The sequence below is a fragment of the Amblyomma mixtum genome, chromosome 2 (assembly GCF_055824585.1).
Source record: "Amblyomma mixtum isolate Tamu chromosome 2, ASM5582458v1, whole genome shotgun sequence".
Taxonomy (NCBI): Eukaryota; Metazoa; Arthropoda; class Arachnida; order Ixodida; family Ixodidae; genus Amblyomma; species Amblyomma mixtum.
This window is the reverse complement of record NC_143013.1, coordinates 134,698,640-134,716,840: the sequence shown is the minus strand read 5'-3', so window position 1 is coordinate 134,716,840 and position 18,201 is coordinate 134,698,640. Positions and strand designations below refer to the sequence as shown.

General features: G+C 50.4%; 1 long non-coding RNA gene across 2 annotated transcripts in view; it reads left to right on the top strand.

Moving 5' to 3' along the window:
• The first annotated feature begins 232 nt into the window (after positions 1–232).
• LOC149360979 (uncharacterized) overlaps positions 233–18,201 on the top strand; it is a 53,738-nt gene continuing 35,769 nt past the window's right edge. For both annotated transcript variants that reach the window (XR_016288363.1, XR_016288362.1), the window contains exons 1-3: positions 233–378; positions 16,644–16,776; positions 18,071–18,143. This is a non-coding gene — a long non-coding RNA (uncharacterized LOC149360979). The remainder of the gene's footprint in view (positions 379–16,643; positions 16,777–18,070; positions 18,144–18,201) is intronic.

The window sequence follows — 18,201 nt, the reverse complement described above, 5'->3', positions numbered from 1 at the left end:
CTAACTGACTTGCCTTAAAATACTGCATAAAAAAAAAACAAGACAGACCTCTTCAACTGCAAGGTGACGCTCGCCACTGCCCCGATACATCGGGAGATTCATCCATCTATGGGTAATGCATAACAGTTGTCATTCATCCTTTTCCCGTCAAGTTTGTTGCATGTTTTTGTTATTTTGTTTTGGTTGTTTGCAGCGGCGCGGTCCGAAACACGTGTGTGAAGTGATGCCAACAAGAAGCGAGTTGCGTGCTGCCGTGCGCGCGAGCGTTCGGATGGCATGGCTACGTCCGACGTGTTTGCTCTGTCAAGGCGCTGACCGGGTGTTGTTCTGGCCTGGGCATGCTTTCGGTTTTATCCCTGGGCGACCTTAGAGTGACAGGTGAGCTACTGTCTTGTTTTGTCTCCTTTGAGTGTGCTTCCTTCAGTTAGACGTAGAGGAGGCTAGTGGGGATGAATGCCGCGTTTTCGTGTGTCGCTCGAACTTTGAGTTGTTTTGTCGTGTTGACAGTTCCTTCCAGACCGTAATGCTTTTCGTGCAGCGGTAGACGAAGGTGGAAATCGATATTTTAAACAAACAATCGCTTGACTCGCGGGCTCCTCCTTAGGCTAACAAGAAAGCCCATTATATCAGCTGTCAGATTGCGTTAGCGCGCTTTCTTTCAGCTTGCTAGCAAAGGGGGTTGGTTACCTAGATATTATCTACATGCTCCAGTGCTCCTACTGCCAGAAACAATATATCGGAGAAACCGGACAAACAATGAGTGCCAGATTAAACGGGCACCGGGCTGACACAACACGGAATGAACAGAAGGCAGTGTCGAGCCATTTTAATCAACGCCATCACAAATTCGACGAACTCAAATTGTTCATTCTTCAGTCAGGCTTCAAATCGACTAGGGACAGAAAATACAGAGAAGCATTCCTAATCCACAAATTTAAAACACTGCAACCAACAGGGATCAACATGTCCAGAGGAAACCTGGAATCTCTCAGGTACACGGTCGTCCACTTCTAGTTTGAACACGGCTCCGGGCGGCCGGCGTAAAGCCCCTAAATAAACTAAAAGTAGCGACATCTCCTCCCTCCTCCTCCTATGCCGGCGCTCCTTCTCTCGGCTTCTCCCGGGCGCCGACGGTGGCGGCACCTAGGTCGGGAGCAGCTAGCAGACGCTCCCAACGGTCTCCTTTTGGCGCCCGGCAGACCGCGCACCCAAATGAACTTCGTGTTGCGTTTTGTGACTTGGCTTCGGTCAAAATGACATCATGAAATGAGAGATTGAAAAATCAGTTACTGTATTAACTGCCCAGACCAACGTGGGATTCCTTTATAGAAACTTCTTGTCCTTCGATCGCTTTGACTGCGGAGCACACGTTGGAAGTGGCGCGCGCGAGCGAGTTCGCGGCACTAGAGTGACTACCATCGTTCGACGAGTGGCTTTCTCGTCGCTCGCGCTTTGGCGCGCAGCGGACCGCGCACCCGCATGATTTTTGTTGCATTTTCTGCCTCCGATTCGGCCGCATTGAGATTGTGGCGTGGGAGATACAAGGCACGAAAAAAAATATAGAGCGTGACCTTTCATAACTGAAAAAAGAATACACAAGTGTTAACACGTCACCACTGCGCATTAAAAGCCATGAGGAGCTTTTCCAATGTCGAACTTTGGAAATCGTCTAGATCATTGCTCGCGCCCCTAGTGTTCATTTGACACCACCTATCCACGTTACATAGCTCCACGCAGCGTGATTTTCGCAGGAATTCGCGGCAGCGACGACAGCCTCAACCCAAAATGACCGAAACTATGTTATACAGAGGTCCTTGCTTGCATTCTCAAGTATTATCCACGCAGATATCGAGTATTCAAGCGACAGGTGCGTTAATGTGCCTAGGCACAGTAACGCCCGATTTCGGTTTAGAACGCTGCTTGAAAAATACGTTCAGCAATGCGCGCAACATGAAAGTTACACATTAATCGCAAGCAGCATGAGCAGGAGGAGCTTCAACAGCAAGTAACACACCTTTGGTGTCGAGTTCGTGAGCGAAGGAGTGCAACTGTAACAAAACAAATACGTCTAGCGATGCGCTCAACATGAAAGCTAGACCTGCACCGCGAGCAGCATGAGCAGCGTACGCTCGAACAGCGAGTACCGCCCCTTTAGTATCGAGTTCGTGAGCCCAGGAGTCCCGCTGCAGCAACATAAATACGCCAAGCAATGCGCGCAACATCAAGCCTGGACCTTCATAGCGAGCAAGGTAAACGGCCGGGCTCAAACAACATGCGAACGAGCCCGACTGAAACCAAGCCGAAGCGCCGCGCAATGCGAGCAACATTAAACCTGCGCTTCAGCACGGCTTTCGTACCCGCTAGCGAACGAGTCTATTTAGAATCATGCCAAACGGCATTTAGTGCGAAGAAAGACTGCAGCCGCTGGCGCTTCACACCAAATCATCCGAAAAAACACGACTGACAGCTGAAAAACGACCACTTATCTCACAAACACGCGGATCCACAACATTATCGAAGTTTGCCCGGCCGATCCTGTGCTGCCAAACCTTTCGGCGAGCCGCCTTGCTTTTTCTGGAAGGAATTACAAAAAATCTTTTGCCACTGCCACCTCGGTTGTTGCATCTATACGCGCAACAGAAGCTCGGCATCGCCGCAGCACGTACACGCCGTCAAAGATTAAAAAAAAAAACGCTTCCCGCCAAAACTGTTGCACAGAAAGGAAACGAAGCGCGACTCCCAGCCCCAGCAATGGCGCCGGCGTCTGCTGCGGAGCCAAAAAGCGCGCGCTAACACGTGACTACGACGCCTCGGCCAATGGGAGGCTCGATTCTCCGGCGGCGCGCCAGGAGAGGAGGAGTGTCGGAAAGTTCAAAGCTTTTCGCTACTTTTGTTTCATTGAGGGGCTTTAGGCCGGCGCTCCGCGCAGCGCCTCTCTCGGTCGCCTGGGTAACTAGCGCACAGGCGCAGTGGAATCCATAGGCGTGGCTTTTGCCGCGTCGTCTGCTACAGTGCGCCAGCATCGCCGGGTGAACCTTACCTTGCGGTGAAGAGCACTTTCGCACTGAGCGCGCAAAGCGCCCGGATGATTACAGTTTCCGACGCAGCAGCAACTCAGAAGCACAGCACCTGCGCGTGGTCGAGAGCTGCATCCACGGTGGCTAAGGCTTTTCCTTATCGTTTCTTCTTGCAATCAACACATAATAATAAGCTGATACGGAGAAAGACATCGTCCAAGTGGGAGTTCAAGCGGTTTACTTTGAGGCCACTACCATTACTTAGCTGCAATACTTTATCATTTTAAGCTATTCGTGCCCAGCAGCCAGAGTAAGCCGGCGGCTCACCGGCGCTTTACTCCGCTCCAATTGCCATTCTGCAACGCCAGTACTAAATGTTTGGCGCGCTGCCCTGGAGGAAGATTAATGCAAAGCCAGTACGAACACCAACACTACACGGTGAGAATCGTGAAAATGCAAAGCCAGTACGAACACCAACACTACACGGTGAGAATCGTGAAAAAGAATGAACGAACGAAAAACATGGACATGTTTTGCTCATATGCCCAGAAGAGGGGTTGCATATGAGCAGCAACCAAAGCCTGCATAGAGACCGTTGAAAATCATTTCCAGACGAGTGCAACGGTGTGCGAAATGTTCAGGCGTTATTTTAACAAATTCGGGAAACTCCCTAGCAACTTAGCCCCTTCTGTGTTAAGCTAAAAGACCAAAGAAAAAAATTTCGCCTAACCTGCACCTCTATTGCCAGTAAACATAATTAAGCACTGGCATTGTACTGTGGTGCGGCACTTCAGTGGATTAAAGCACCGGTGAGCCGCCGGCTTACTCTGGATGCTGGGCACGAATAGCTTCAAATGATAAAATATTGCAGCTAAGTAATGGTGGTGGCCTCAGAGTAAACCACTTGAACTCCCACTTGAACGATGTCTTTCTCCGTATCAGCATATTGTTACGTGTTGACTGCAAGAAGGAACGACAAGGAAAAGCCTTAGCCACCGCGGATGCAGTTCTCGACCACGCGCAGGTGCTGTGCTTCTGAGTTGCTGCTGCGTCAGAAACTGTAATCATACGGGCGCTTTGCGCGCTCAGTGCGAAAGTGCTCTTCACCTCAAGGCGAGGTTCACCCGGCGATGCTGGCGCGCTGTAGCAGACGACGCGGCGAAAGCCACGCCTATGGATTCCACTGCGCCTGTGCGCTAGTTACCCAGGCGACCGAGAGAGGCGCTGCGTGGAGCGCCGGCCGCCCGGAGCCGTGTTCAAACTAGAAGTGGACGACCGTGTACATTCCAGGGTCAGCATAATTTTAAATTAACAAATGTCTTGCACGTGGTCAGACTATTTCCTAGAACCTCACATAAGTATATTGTCGCTCCTTGCACCCTTCCCAAGTCATATCTTCCACCCCATTTCCGGCCTTGTCACCCTCTTCCTTTGTTAACTTTTTTTTTCTTTTTCTTTTTTTTTTCTTTTTTTTTCTTTTTCTCCTAATCCCCTGCTACCAGTTCTCGGAAACCATGACACTCCTGTTACCCCCTCTGCCCCCACTTTTTGGCTTTCTCTGAACACGAGCCATTCCCCCCCCCCCCCCCCCCCCCCCTGCCTAGTCCTTCCTTGGAAATGCCCCCCTTCCTTTCTCCTTCCAGTGCCAGCCCCCCCCCCCCCCCTTTTTTTTTTTTCCTTGTTATCATTTCCCTGTACCACGCTGACTAATCCTTTTATCTGAGATTTGCAGGTTCACCCAGCGCCTCCCCCCCCCCCCCCCCCCCCCCGTCGCAGCCCCTTCAAAGCCTTTTGTTCATTGCATACCCCCCGGATATAGGTTGTTGCACTATTGCAGCCTAGCGAATGATGATTCACCTCCCTCCCCTTCCTGACACGCATCCCCTCCCACACCACTTTCCTTCCCCACCCCCGGGGCCTTCCTCCTCGGAGCGAAGGCCCTATATAATCCCTGCCGATGATGAACGCTTTGCCCAGACGAAGACAAGTCCCCTTGTCGAAACGTTGGCTCTAGCAAACTGAGGTTTTCCCCTCCCTTGTTCATTTTGTGATCGCCAAGGACCATCTACCGCACCCTCTCTCTATCACTGATCTTTGTGCGTTTGCAATGCCTCTTATTCATTGCACTACTTGCAGTAAAATCTTCAGCTGTTAGTAGTGCTCGTGTTGTCACCTCTTCTGTATGTCCCATTTTTAGCGGTAATCCTGTAGTTGTGGTAAACCAACTAGCCCAGCTTAATGCGCTGACAAACTTTATAACAAGGCTGTGGCTAGGCTCCTGACGAGATGGAACAACTGCTTTTGGAGCTCTGTCTAGGCTTAACAGTTACATCCACATGGGAGAGTGACTGTCACTTGGGTCCGTTAAAGGGACACTGAGGAGAAATTGAAGATGGCTTGTATCGACAGAATACCAGCTCCTGATTACAAAAACGCCACTCATACTGACAACAAAGCTCTTGTAACGTAGAAAAGAGCAAGAACCAAAATACAGGTATCGCCGCCACAGGCCAAACTCGCAAGTACAAGCGTGATGACGTCATAGGACAAAGCAGTGTTGCTAGAACCAATGGTTCTAGCAACTCTAGGACCCGAGGAGTCACAAATCACTGAGGCGCAGCCAATGCATGCGCAAATCTCCTTGACGTCGCCAGATGGCGCCACGTGCCCGGCAGCTACGCGCGCGCCTGAAGCATCGGGACCAACCAGCGCCTGGTCATCGGCGTTAGGCGGGCTCCCGACAAGGTACACGGTATGCTAAAGGTGTCTATTTGCGAGAACTTCGTTGACGGCTTCGAGAACGAGATCCATCGTAACGCTGGCAAAACGGCAGTGCAAACGTAAGCGAAGCGACTGTAGCGACGGCCGCAATAGCCTATAGATGCCTTCAACGTGCTGCCGGCGGTAGCTTTCTTTTCGGCTGCTGCTAGGCCGCTCTGCTGGCCGCCAGAAATCACGGAGTCTGCGTTACGTCATGTTCACGTCATGTTTCACGTCACTTAGTCCTGTGTCGTCATAGGAGAATCCCAAGTTTGAATTAGAGCGGTGGGAAAAACTTTTTCAACTTCGAATCCAAATTTTTTAGAAATAAATGCATCTTTCGCTGCTGGCCAAGTGGCAACAAAGCCATGACATGCCGAACTATCGGATTTTGCTATAAAAAAAATATTGATAGTGCTCTCCTCACTGTCCCTTTAATGAAAACAAACCTGATATACCTAAACCATAACCACACAGCGGCAAATATGCAAACATTACCTAGTATGTTTTGGCATGTTGTGCAGTGATATGCTTGTGTAGAAGTCGAACTGCCATTATATTGCTCTGTCTGGACAGAACACTGAAAAAAAAAAAAAAAGTGGTTTATGGCTTATGTGGGTTTAACGTCCCAAAGCGGCTCAGGCTGCGAGGGATGCCGTAGTGAAGGGCTCCAGAAATTTCTACCACCTGGGGTTAACGTCCACTGACATCACACAGTACACGGGCCTCTTGAATTTCACCTCTATCGAAATTTGACCTCCATGGCTGGGGTTGAACCCGCGTCTTTAGGGTCAGCAGCCGAGCACCATAACAACTAGGCCACCGCAGAAAAAAAAAAAAAAGCACTTTCACAGCTATGTGTTATGGCGCCTTTTTGTAAGAAATGCTAAATTAACTCGCCCCAGTGTATGTGGTAGGGTTGTATGTCTACAAAAGAACAGTAGCTGCTTGATCTTACAAATTCGTTTGCTGTGCGGTAAGGCTGTGGTGATCTCAGCCAATTAGCACTGCTTGCACTGCAAAACGAGTTCCTCTGTGTCCCTCATCTCGTGACTGGTGGCTCCATCCCTGGGAAGGAAAGAGCACCAGTGTCGAGCTGCTGCATGCACGAGACTCAACCGACTCAGTGGACGTCATCTTTATGAATGGAGGTGCACCACTTCATAGCATGCCTCTGCAGTGCTGTGTTAGTGCGGACTTTCTCTGCTAATTTAACGAGTGAATGAAATGCTCGCTGTCATTTCAAAACACCGTCCTGAACTGGATTTTCAATTACTGCAATAATTATGTGAAAAATAGTTGCAACATTGCTCAAATATTTGAGGGATTATTTGTTGTCTTCCTTGGCCTTGAATGAGAGGGCTCTACGTTTCACAGTCCTGCAAACAACTTGTGAGATGAAGACTGCTGGAGATGCAGAGGGTGTGAAAGGAAACAGATGTTACAACCTAACCTGAAATCGCGTTGGGAGAACCAATAGCAGTTTCATGCAGCCATGAGAACGCTGATCAAGTAAAGGAACTACTGCACAACAGTGAGACTCCCGCCAGTTACAAAAGAGGAAGTAAAGAAAGTATTAGGAGCAATGCAAAGGGGGAGAGCAGCCGGTGAGGATGTGGCGACAGCAGATCTGTTGGGGGATGGAGGGGAGATTGTGCTAGAAAGACTAGCTACCCTGTATATGCAATGCCTTATGGCCTTGAGCGTACCTAGAGCTTGGAAAAATGCTAGCATTATCTTAATTCATAAGAAAGGCGACGTCAAGGACTTGCAGAATTACAGACCGATCAGCTTATTGTCTGTTGCCTACAAGGTATTTACTAAGGTAATCGCTAATAGCGTCAGGACAAACTTAGACTTCAATCAGCCAAATGATCAGGCAGGCTTTCGAAGAAGATACTCAATAGATCGTATTCACACTATCAATCAGGTGATAGAAAAATGTGCAGAATATAACCAGTAAGAAAAGAACAGCGCAACCAAGACGAACACAAGAGAGGACCACACAGGACTAGCGCTAAACTTCATCTAACTTTATTTACTAACAGCGCAGCAAATATAAGGAAAACCAGGACACGTGCAGAGAGATACCAGTTTCCACACAACACTATCTATAGAACCGTTCAAGATACGCCATTTCCGATTTGAAGAGGCTCACCGACGTATTGCTAACACAAGATACACCTCTCTTCCTTATATGAAATGCTTCCAATAGTTCCCTTGCCCTTGTGTCTTTGCTTCTACCTAAAATCTTTATCTCATGAAACCGTGGTTGACACTTTTTGCAGTACTTGCATCTACAAAGAGCAAACGGTCAAGAATTAAGAGTTCATAGCGTCGAGTGTCTGGATGGGCCTTTTCGGCAGGCCCCAGAGCGTCCGTTCTCACTTAGGGTGCTGGTTAAATACCCGAAGTCTCCGCCCCTTCACCAGGTGGTGGCCAATTCGACACGATGCACAGATCGGCACCGCACAGCAATCGAAGGCACCTGTTGCAGAGTCCACACGTGGGAACTGGCGAGGAGGAAACGCAAGTCTGCAACTCCTTCGCTCTGCAGTGCCACATCACTGCAAGCAGCACGTGTCTATCGAACACAGGTGTGGCGTAGGCATGCTGGCGCCACGGCCGCATCTGCGCCAGCTTCCTCCGATTCGTTCCAGTTCCTCTCAGACGTGGTGAATTCCTTCTTCCCTGTCGTCTGTCCATCGACGGTCGCTTCTTGCGGGGTACCGAAGGGAAGGTCGTTTGCACCGAGCCGAGCGTGGGAAGAGCTCCATCGGCCACTTCCCAATTAATCATCCTTTTTTTTGGTGGGGTCATCTTGAGGTCAAATGACCTTTCGAAATTTCCGCTGCTGTTGCCGCCACCGTGATCATCGCGGGTCTCAAGCTGAGTCGTAACAGCTTCGTCTCCCGCCAGACAGTCACCGCTGCTGCACGAAGAGACGACTTGGGCTAATTGCTCGCAGAAGTATGCCAGAAGCCCTCTGCCACTCGCATCATTGTCTTCTTTTACGCTGACCAAATACGTTGAGGTGTCTCTGAAACTTAAACCACATGTCCGAGCAAGCACTCAACTTCCCTCCGAGTAAGCCAGTTCAAAAGAGGGATTCAATCTCGTTACTATAGCTGTTGAGGATAGCTCACACTGACACTTCTCAGGACCCACGCAAGCTGAGAAAACCGAACCTGCTATGATACACATCTACTCAAAACGCACGAAAAAACTTAGTAGCAATTTTGGTTCTTGACGAGCATCCCGGACCGCTTAGAAAGAACGGCTAAGTAAGTCCGCGTCCCTTCTTGCATGTAGTTTAAAAAAAAAAGCAAACATCTTCAAAAGCTGCACAACAAAGTGAAAATACGAAGTGCACAAAAACTACTCAGGCACTTTAAACCTTGTTTGCCTTTACTCCTCGTCTCCTTTTTTTGCAGTTGAGTCAATGCAACAAAAAAAGGGGTAAACACTAATTCTCCGAACTTGACATCCTTCAGCCGCACCCTGCGCGGTCGTGGTTGGACGGCCAGTCTACAAGCCGATGCTTCAAAAAAACTGGTGGGTTGATTAGTTCCGCCTCCATGCGACCAACTGCGGAAGGGGCGCTCGTCCACTTTTGGGTCCCTGCTTGTCGTGTCCCCCTCTGACGCACGCGCTTTCTGCGACGCCCTTTTGTGTGGTGGTCGCGCGCTATTCTCCGCAGAGCGTAGCATGCCTCACGTGTCCAAGGACAACGCCGTCTGTGTTCCCTCAATGGAGAAGGGTGCTTTTGCCCCGCAAGGGCAGTCAACTTGTCTTTCATCATGCGCATCCGCCTTCGGGAAAATTTTACTGTTGATTTTCCTTTTCCATCAACAGCTTTCACGGTACTGTCCCGAGTTAATCTGCCGGCCCTCGCATCACCATCTACACCTGTCCTAGCACTTCTCAAACGCTTGTCGCATTCGCGGTTTATCTAGCGTAGCGACGCTACTTGCGCTTTACTCTCTGTGCTAGGCAGCAGCTCAACTGTCCAATCATCCGCTCCTGTGGTTCCGTCTGAGCACCAAATCTGATTTTCCTGCTTTCTCCCTATCGAAGCAGCAGCATCCCCATTTCGGGTTACAGAATCAATCTCATCTGTACGGCACTTTTCGGCGAACGGTGCGCTCTTGCCTGGCACTTCACTGCTGCCTTCAGGCGATTCCCGTTCACTCTTTGTGCCGCTTAGTACAGCCTCAACTTCCTGACTGATAGTGCTCGCCAGCTGCACCAGCGGTGTCCCTTCTCTGGCTCTGTCCTTGCGTTCCCACCGAACCTCTCTGCATTCTTTCTGGCGCGGGACCTCTGCCTTATCTGCCAATGCGCCATCTGTCTCAGGGCTGGCAGTAAGCGTGTCACACCTTTCTTTTTCCTCGCAAAGTTTTCGCCTTTCCTGTTTTTTCTCCACGCGGAGGCTTTGCTGCGGAATCGTTTCACACTTCTCGCCTGCCTGCTTGTTGAGAAGAGGTACCACTCGCTGGGGACAACTGCCCGACCTCTTGCTCAACTCTCTAACTTACGGAGCTCAATCTCCCGCTGCAGAATCGTTTCACCCGTCTCGTCTGCATCCTTGTTGAGAAGAGTTACCACTTGCTGGGGACAATCGCCCGACCTCTTGCTCAACTCCATTTCTAACTTACTGAGCTCAGCCTTTAGCTCCAGCAATTTCGCTTCATTCTCACGTTCACGCTCACGCCTCTTTTCCTCTTTTTCCCGCTCTTTCTGCTGTCTGAGCTGCTCTTCCTTTTTTTGTTCGATGAGGCTCCATGCCTCACTGAGCTCCTCATCATCTGCCCCCAAATCAGTAATTGCCTGAATTATCATGGGTTTTCGTGCCAAACCCCTTGTCTCAATCCCCAATTCCTCACACAACAGCAACAGGTCCGGCTTCTGCAGCTTCTGTAGGTCCATGATAGTTCTGAGTCTGAGCTATTACCAAAACAACTATGCAAAAATACCAAACCTCTAGGATTTAAGCACAGGTCTCAACCATTTCTAAATTTTAACCCTCTTTTAGAACCTGGTCCATATCAGAGGAAAAGCGAAGCACTCACCCACACATGTGATCATGTCCCAAGACAGCTAGCTGCCCTCTCGCTGGCCGACCGTTGTTGCCGCTTGTAGCTTCAGATCCCCATCGCTGATCCGCAATTGTTGGGTCTTCGGATCCCGCTGCTGGCAACCAGTTATCACGGCTCGCCCGGGGTGAGGGAATGTCTGAAGTTTCGGAATTTGGGGATACGAAAACTAGCAGGTTTAATGACACTTTTTAAGACTCATTTACATAGTGTACAAAGAGCAAACGGTCAAGAATTAAGAGTTCATAGCGTCGAGCGTCTGGATGGGCCTTTTCGGCAGGGCCCAGAGCGTCCGTTCTCACTTAGGGTGCTGGTTAAATACCCTAAGGCTCCGACCCTTCACCAGGTGGTGGCCAATTCGATACGATGCACAGATCGGCACCGCACAGGAATCGAAGGCACCTGTTGCAGAGTCCACACGTGGGAACTGGCGAGGAGGAAACGCAAGTCTGCAACTCCTTCGCTCTGCAGTGCCACATCACTGCAAGCAGCACGTGTCTATCGAACACAGGTGTGGCGTAGGCATGCTGGCGCCACGGCCGCATCTGCGCCAGCTTCCTCCGATTCGTTCCAGTTCCTCTCAGACGTGGTGAATCCCTTCTTCCCTGTCGTCTGTCCATCGACGGTCGCTTCTTGCAGGGTACCGAAGGGAAGGTCGTTCGCACCGAGCCGAGCGTGATAAGAGCTCCATCGGCCACTTCCCAGTTAGTCATCCTTTTTTTGGTGGGGTCATCTTGGGGTCAAACGACCTTTCGAAATTTCCGCTGCTGTTGCCGCCACCGTGATCATCGCGGGTCTCAAGGTGAGTCGTAACAAGGCTAACAAAGAGTGTTCAGCTTAAGTTAAGGACAGTGTAGCGAGGTATGGAAAGAAAAATGACAGGTGTAACGTTAAAGAGACCAGAGGTGGGCAGAGTGGGTAAGGAAACAAATGGGGGTTAATGGCATTCTAGTTGAAATCAAGAGGCAGAAACTGGCTTGGGCGGGGCATGTAATACAAAGGCAAGATAACTGCTGGTCCTTAATTATAACGGAGTGGATTCCAAGAGAAGGCAAGTGTAGCAGGGGGTGGCAGAAAGTTAGGCAGCCGGATGAGATTAAGAAGTTTGCGGTGAAACGGTGGCAGCAGCTGGCGAAGGACAGGGTTAATTGGAGAGACATGGGAGAGGCCTTTGCCCTGCAGTGGGCGTAGTCAGGCTGATGATGATGATTTTAGTGTTCTCAAAAGCCACACATGTTGGACGTGTGAAATAGCAGATGTAATGTGAGTGTACGCTAAGGCTTGTTTTGAAATAGCACCTAGCACATGTACAATATGAAGCACGCTATTTTTTTAGTGTATGTTATCCCATATGCCCATTTTATACTGGTGCTCCATTCTGCAACGTCAGAACCTTGCCTCAACACTCATTGCAGCTTTGGTAGTGTTCTAAGGAACTACTGAGATGGAGTCGACTTAAGTACTGTAAACGGCTTCATTCTCATTAAAGCCTAAGTTTCATGTTTTTAATGAATACGCTTCCGTTGAACCGTGTGCCTGCAGCTCCACTGAGCAGTGCTCCCGGGGCGCTGCTGCCACATGACTCGAATCCAGTCAGACATCAGTTCTGCTGTCATCCACCCTTTCTCTTTGGTTCGTACAATGACATTCTTCGGCATGCAAGGTGATATACAGCGGCATTTTGTGGCCGTCGGCTGTTACACATAGCATCACAGTGACACGTTTCTTCTCGTAACCTGTCGTCTTCACCTTTACTCCTCGGGCTCCTACTTCACTGACTGTGCACACCCTCGGCATGTCAAAGTACACCGGCGTCTCGTCAGCGTTGCCGATCTGGCCGAGCTCGTAGCTGTGTTGCCTGCGGAGATTCATCACATACCGCTGAAAGGCAATAGGTTTTTCTCTAATACCGGACGGCAGCTTCTGGCATATTGTTGTCCGGCGCCTCAACAAAAATCCATTTCTTTTCATCATGCGCTCCACCTAGCCCCGGCTTGCACGAAACACCATGTGGGGAATTTGCATTCGTGTTGCTATTTCCATCGCTCTGACCTGAATTGCATCAGCAGCGACAGCGAAGCCTCTGCATCGCTCGCTGCGAACAAACTCGCAGACTTCTTGTTCAATTTGCGGATGTTTGCCCTTGCGCAGTCCTGTGAACTTCTTGCGTTTTACGGTGCCTTTGAAAATCTGGTCCTGCTGTTTCCTCCACCTGATGGTGCACGCCCGGTCCAGGCCGAATTCTGCAGCGGCACTGCGGTTGCCATTACCTTCAGCAAACTCAATCACAGTTCACTTGAACTTCAAGCTGTAGGCAGCCCTCTTTGCAGTCATCCTGACTTGCGTTAGGCATGTTAGGCGTTAAGGCCCATCTCCATGGGTCCATCCGAGGCGCACGAGCGCAGCGCCTACGCGTACCAGCATACACCGGAGCCGGTCTGCGCATGCGTGAGGTGCAGACACGAGCTGGCACTGGCGCTTGGCAGATATCTGTCCATGTCAGATATTCGTGCCTTGCTCGTGTTGGCGCCGGAATGGCTCGCTTGTTTGTGGTCGGTGTAACCAATCAGAGAATGCACTTCTCTCAGCATACGGTACGGCCCTTCGCGCTGTTTTTTTCGCTGAGCTGAGCGCGAGTACCAGCGAGAGGAGGCAACAGGCCATCGAGTTGCGTACGTTTTTCGACGCCTGTCGCGGCGCGGCGCTGGGTGCGTAGGCGCTGCGCTCGTGCGCCTCAGACTTGTCCGTGGAGATGGGCCTTTAGGGCTGTCACTGACACTAGACAAAGCAACGTGCGTCCGCAGTGCCCGCAAAACCTGCCGAGCACCGCCGATACCAGGCCCATGTGACAACAGGCTGAAAGGCCTGACACTACTCGAAAATAAATAGATTGTAATGGGTTTTCCGGGCACAGAACACAAAGAACACGGCACAGAGCACAAAGCGCTGAACGGCGTCCACCGGCAGTCAGTCGTTCCAATCGCACCAACAGGAAGCGCGCGCTCGCCGAGCGCAGTCCCGCTGCCGCGCGGGCACTTCTTCGTCATCACAATGGCCCCCGTTGTGAACGAAGATGGTGGCGAACTAGGCTGCATGCGGTAGTGCGGCGTGTAAGGTCCGTATGCTGATGGCGTCATGACGTCAGTACGCGGATAATAGGAGTGATTGCGGCAGTAGCGAGCGACATGTCCGGCAATGCCACAGGCAAAACAAATGGGCCTGTTGTCGCGAGTGCGCCATGGGCGACCGTAGGGAAGGGGGGCCGACGCCATGTGCGGCGACGATGGAGGGGCAGAAACCCGATACGACCGGACGGGTCGTGGTGCCAAAGGCGGCGGAGCTGCTGTGGCGTCGGAGAAATTGCCCGTGGTATGAGGAGCCGGGCGGGACAGGACGGCAGCGTAGGTAAGCGGGGCAGCCACTGCCTGCTGAGGGACGGGTGGCACGGCATCCGCGATCTGCAGTGCGTCTGCGACCTGTGCCTGGATGGTCTGTTGAAAGGCCGGCGGAAGTGCTGGTGACGGTGCTGTGGGCGCATGCACGAGCGCGAGTTGGCGTGCAACTTCTTCACGGATAAACCGCTTCACCTCCTGCATGAACTGGGGCTCTTCAGCGACCACGGCATCCGCCGATAGTACCTCGGCCTGCCGCACAGGGCGACGAGCGAGGACGCGTTGCTTGCGAAGCTCCTCGTAGCTCTGGCACAAGCTGATGACGGAGGCAACGGTGTCTGGCTGCCTGGCAAGTAGCATTTGGAAGGCGTCCTCGTCGATGCCTTTCATAATGTGCCGGATCTTTTCGGCTTCAGTCATCTCAGAATTGACACGCTTGCACAGGTCTACTACGTCTTCCACGTAGCTGGTGAACGTCTCACCTGGCTGCTGCGCCCGCTCACGCAAGCGCTGTTCAGCGCGAAGCTTGCGCACACCAGGACGGCCAAATACCTCAGCAAAGCTCGTTTTGAAAGCCGACCAGGTGGTTATGTCCGCTTCATGGTTGCGGAACCAGAGGTTGGCGACGTCAGCGAGGTAGAAAATTACGTTGTTAAGCTTCATGTTATCGTCCCAGCGGTTGTGTGCGCTTACCCGCTCGTAGGACGCCAGCCAATCTTCGACATCACTGTCACCTGTGCCGCTGAAGACAGCTGGGTCTCGCTGCCGAAGCATGCCAGCGCAGATAACAGGTGCTGGCGGTGCCGATGGCGGCGGCGTAGGCGCCGGGGCTGTGTCTCTCGGCATCGGGGTGGTAACGGTGCCGTTCCTCAGCTCCAGGACGGGATCAGAGTTCACCTCCACCACTTGTAATGGGTTTTCCGGGCACAGAACACAAAGAACACGGCACAGAGCACAAAGCGCTGAACGGCGTCCACCGGCAGTCAGTCGTTCCAATCGCACCAACAGGAAGCGCGCGCTCGCCGAGCGCAGTCCCGCTGCCGCGCGGGCACTTCTTCGTCATCACAAGATAAATAAATACTACTAGTGACAGAGTTATTGCAGTTGCTTTCAGCTGGTTTTTTAGTTAGATTTTTTTGCGTTCTGTGCCCCCATCTGTCTTGTAGTGTTAGAACGCAGCAACACAAAAAGCGCCGTGGACGCCGCGCAGGCCGCACCACCTCAGGACTCCGACTGCACAGGCTCGACAAAAGAGAGAGCAAGTGCACTTGGCGGCCTTGGCAACGCACTCTTCCTTGCAAGAAAGAGGGTGCATAGATTCGCATGTTGACTTTTTTCCAAAATTTTTTTGCAAAAATAGGGGGGGGGGGGGGTGCTTACAATCGTGAAAATACGGTAGCTTCGCAAGCTTCTCTCTCATTTTGTCAACTGTGTCCAACACTCCTGCTTGTTACTTTCTTTTTTGTTGATGTTGAAGAATCTAACCACAGGTTTCTTTGGAAGCTTTATGTCAATTCCAGGCCACCAAAAACTTCCTGGAAAACGTCTAAAATACTGGCTACTGACAATGGATTTGATTTCATGAAAGGGAGGCAAAGGTTGTACAAGAGAAAAGAAAGGAAAGGGAAATAAAGGAAGCTTTTGAGATATCGAAGGGCGGTATAGACAAGTGCCTAAGCTCACCCTCCATCACGTTGAGGAGATGAAAACTAATAAATAAGTGAAGGAGTGTACGGATATGACACAGCTGATGGCAATGAGTTTGATTTAATACATTAAACTGATCATGTACATGAAATGTACTAACGATCCCCCTTTTGATGAATAAACCCAGTTGTCATTGTGCACTTGTCCTGTGTACACTGTTTTGTCTCGTCTACTTCCTGGTGTAGCACGTTAATACCATCACGTATGTACAACCAACTAGACCTCACTGCTGCCTTGCTTGAACTATGCTGTGTTGATGGATGCTGAAGTAGCATTTTCTCATGACTTTTGAGAATCCTGCTTGGTTGCCACCTTTACCCAAACGCACTGAAGCATGACTGCAGTGTAAAGTTCAGAGATGAGAAAGCAGAAAGCGGAGTGTTGCTTTGTGGACGAATGGACTTCTTTCATATGCTCTGTAGATGGGCTATATTCGAGGCATTTAGCTTTCTTTTTTGCGCAAACCTGAATGATCCGAAGTCTGTTGGTAGCATCGCGCATCATCTAAGGGATAATTGCACGCAGGAAAAGATTCGAACCAATGACAGGTGAGCCATGCACATAGGGGAAGGTTTCATGATTGGACAGGGAGGGAATGTGCATGTGATTTTTATTTCGTCATTTAAGCCTTTCTGTTTTTCTTCATGTGCTGTTTGTTGCCTGTTGTGCAGGTTGCATCTGTGATGCGGCATTCGCTGTGATTGGGCTGCCGTTCACTGGCTTTCATTCCTTGCTGTTGCACCTGCCTCCAGTGATGAAGGACAGGACGCGTTGCAGCGTGTCTGTCCACCTCCTCTCCGAAAGGTCAGTTGGGGAAAAAAGGCATGTCTCTTGCTGCATAAGATGCACACTGAAAACTTGAGAAAGTGCCAGATTTTCATTCCTAAGATATGGTTATGTAAGTATAGAGTCATTGTTCCGATTATTTTTGAGCAGATGGCTGTATTTTTGACGTTTTGTGAGCGGCCGCATTCAGCACACAGCTATTGATCTTGCAGGCGTGATGTTGAGCCTACCCTCAGCAGTGTTCTGGGCAAGCTATCTTGGCAGTGTGCAGTTTGGCAACCCCTGCCTAGGGTGCCTCGATGCCAGCGCTGCGCCATACAGGGTGGAGATACGACCTTCGTGGGCGCCATCTTGGGGAAAGCGCCGAAATGCGGGGCTACGGAGTGTCGGCCGGTATCCTTCCTTAGAACACGCTTTCGCTAGCAGGCTGAGCTGTATAAGGTTTCTGCATATATGCTCACAGTTCTGAGCACTTTTTGCTTAGTGATATAAATGAGAAAAGAGCTAGCGTTTGCTTACAAGCGCAGCTTCTAGAGCAAATGACCACTGTGCAGATAGGACAGCACTTTTTGGCCGTCTCAGATGCTCAAAGCGGTTATTTTAACTGCAGTGACTGCTTTATAGAGCAATGCCTTTTGTACTGCCAGAACATGACGGAGTTTATAAGGTGCATGACATGCAAAAGGCTTTAACTGAGTCTGTTGATGCAGATGAACAACTAGTTGACGTTTTAGTCAGCCGCGCATATCAAAAATATTTTACATTGCAGTCGTCTATTGTAGACAGTAAAATAGACACAGCAGAAAAAGATTATTCGTAATGAGTAGACCAAATTTTGACTCCTGCCACACGATGATGTACACAGCATTTTATTTCAAAACAATCATCAACCGCTTGAAGCTGCCTCTGGCTGCATGCCTAGGAGGAGACATCTCTTAAACAGTTTATTCAAGGTTTGTGCCAGCGACAGTTTTGCTGCCGTACCCATCATCCAATTCTTCTGGCTGGCTTAGCCAACTCAAGTAAATGCGCAGGCGCATCGTCACAAACCGCTCTAACAGTCTGTTCATAAGATTTGGGTGTTCCGCGCAATCATCCGCTGGAATGGGAACGGTTTGTTCGATAAGGCATTTAATGGTCTTCATTGGACTCTTCAAACGACAAATGCCATTTTGTTACGATAGGTTCTTAAAGAGACTTTCGCACGAAGAAACAAAGTCAAGAACTTGCTCGTTCACATATACAAGGTTACGGGCTCCAGCATTATATTCTTTCAACTGCACTAGGGTATGCTCCTCTTGTACCTCTTCAGAAAGAAGCATTCGTGTGCACGGGGCGCAGGACCTTGCGGAAAGCGCAAGGGGCCTTACCAAGAACCCGGCCAGGTGAGCGACGATGTCGATTTCAGCTCTGTCAATGACTATTGCTTCAGTTTCATCACAT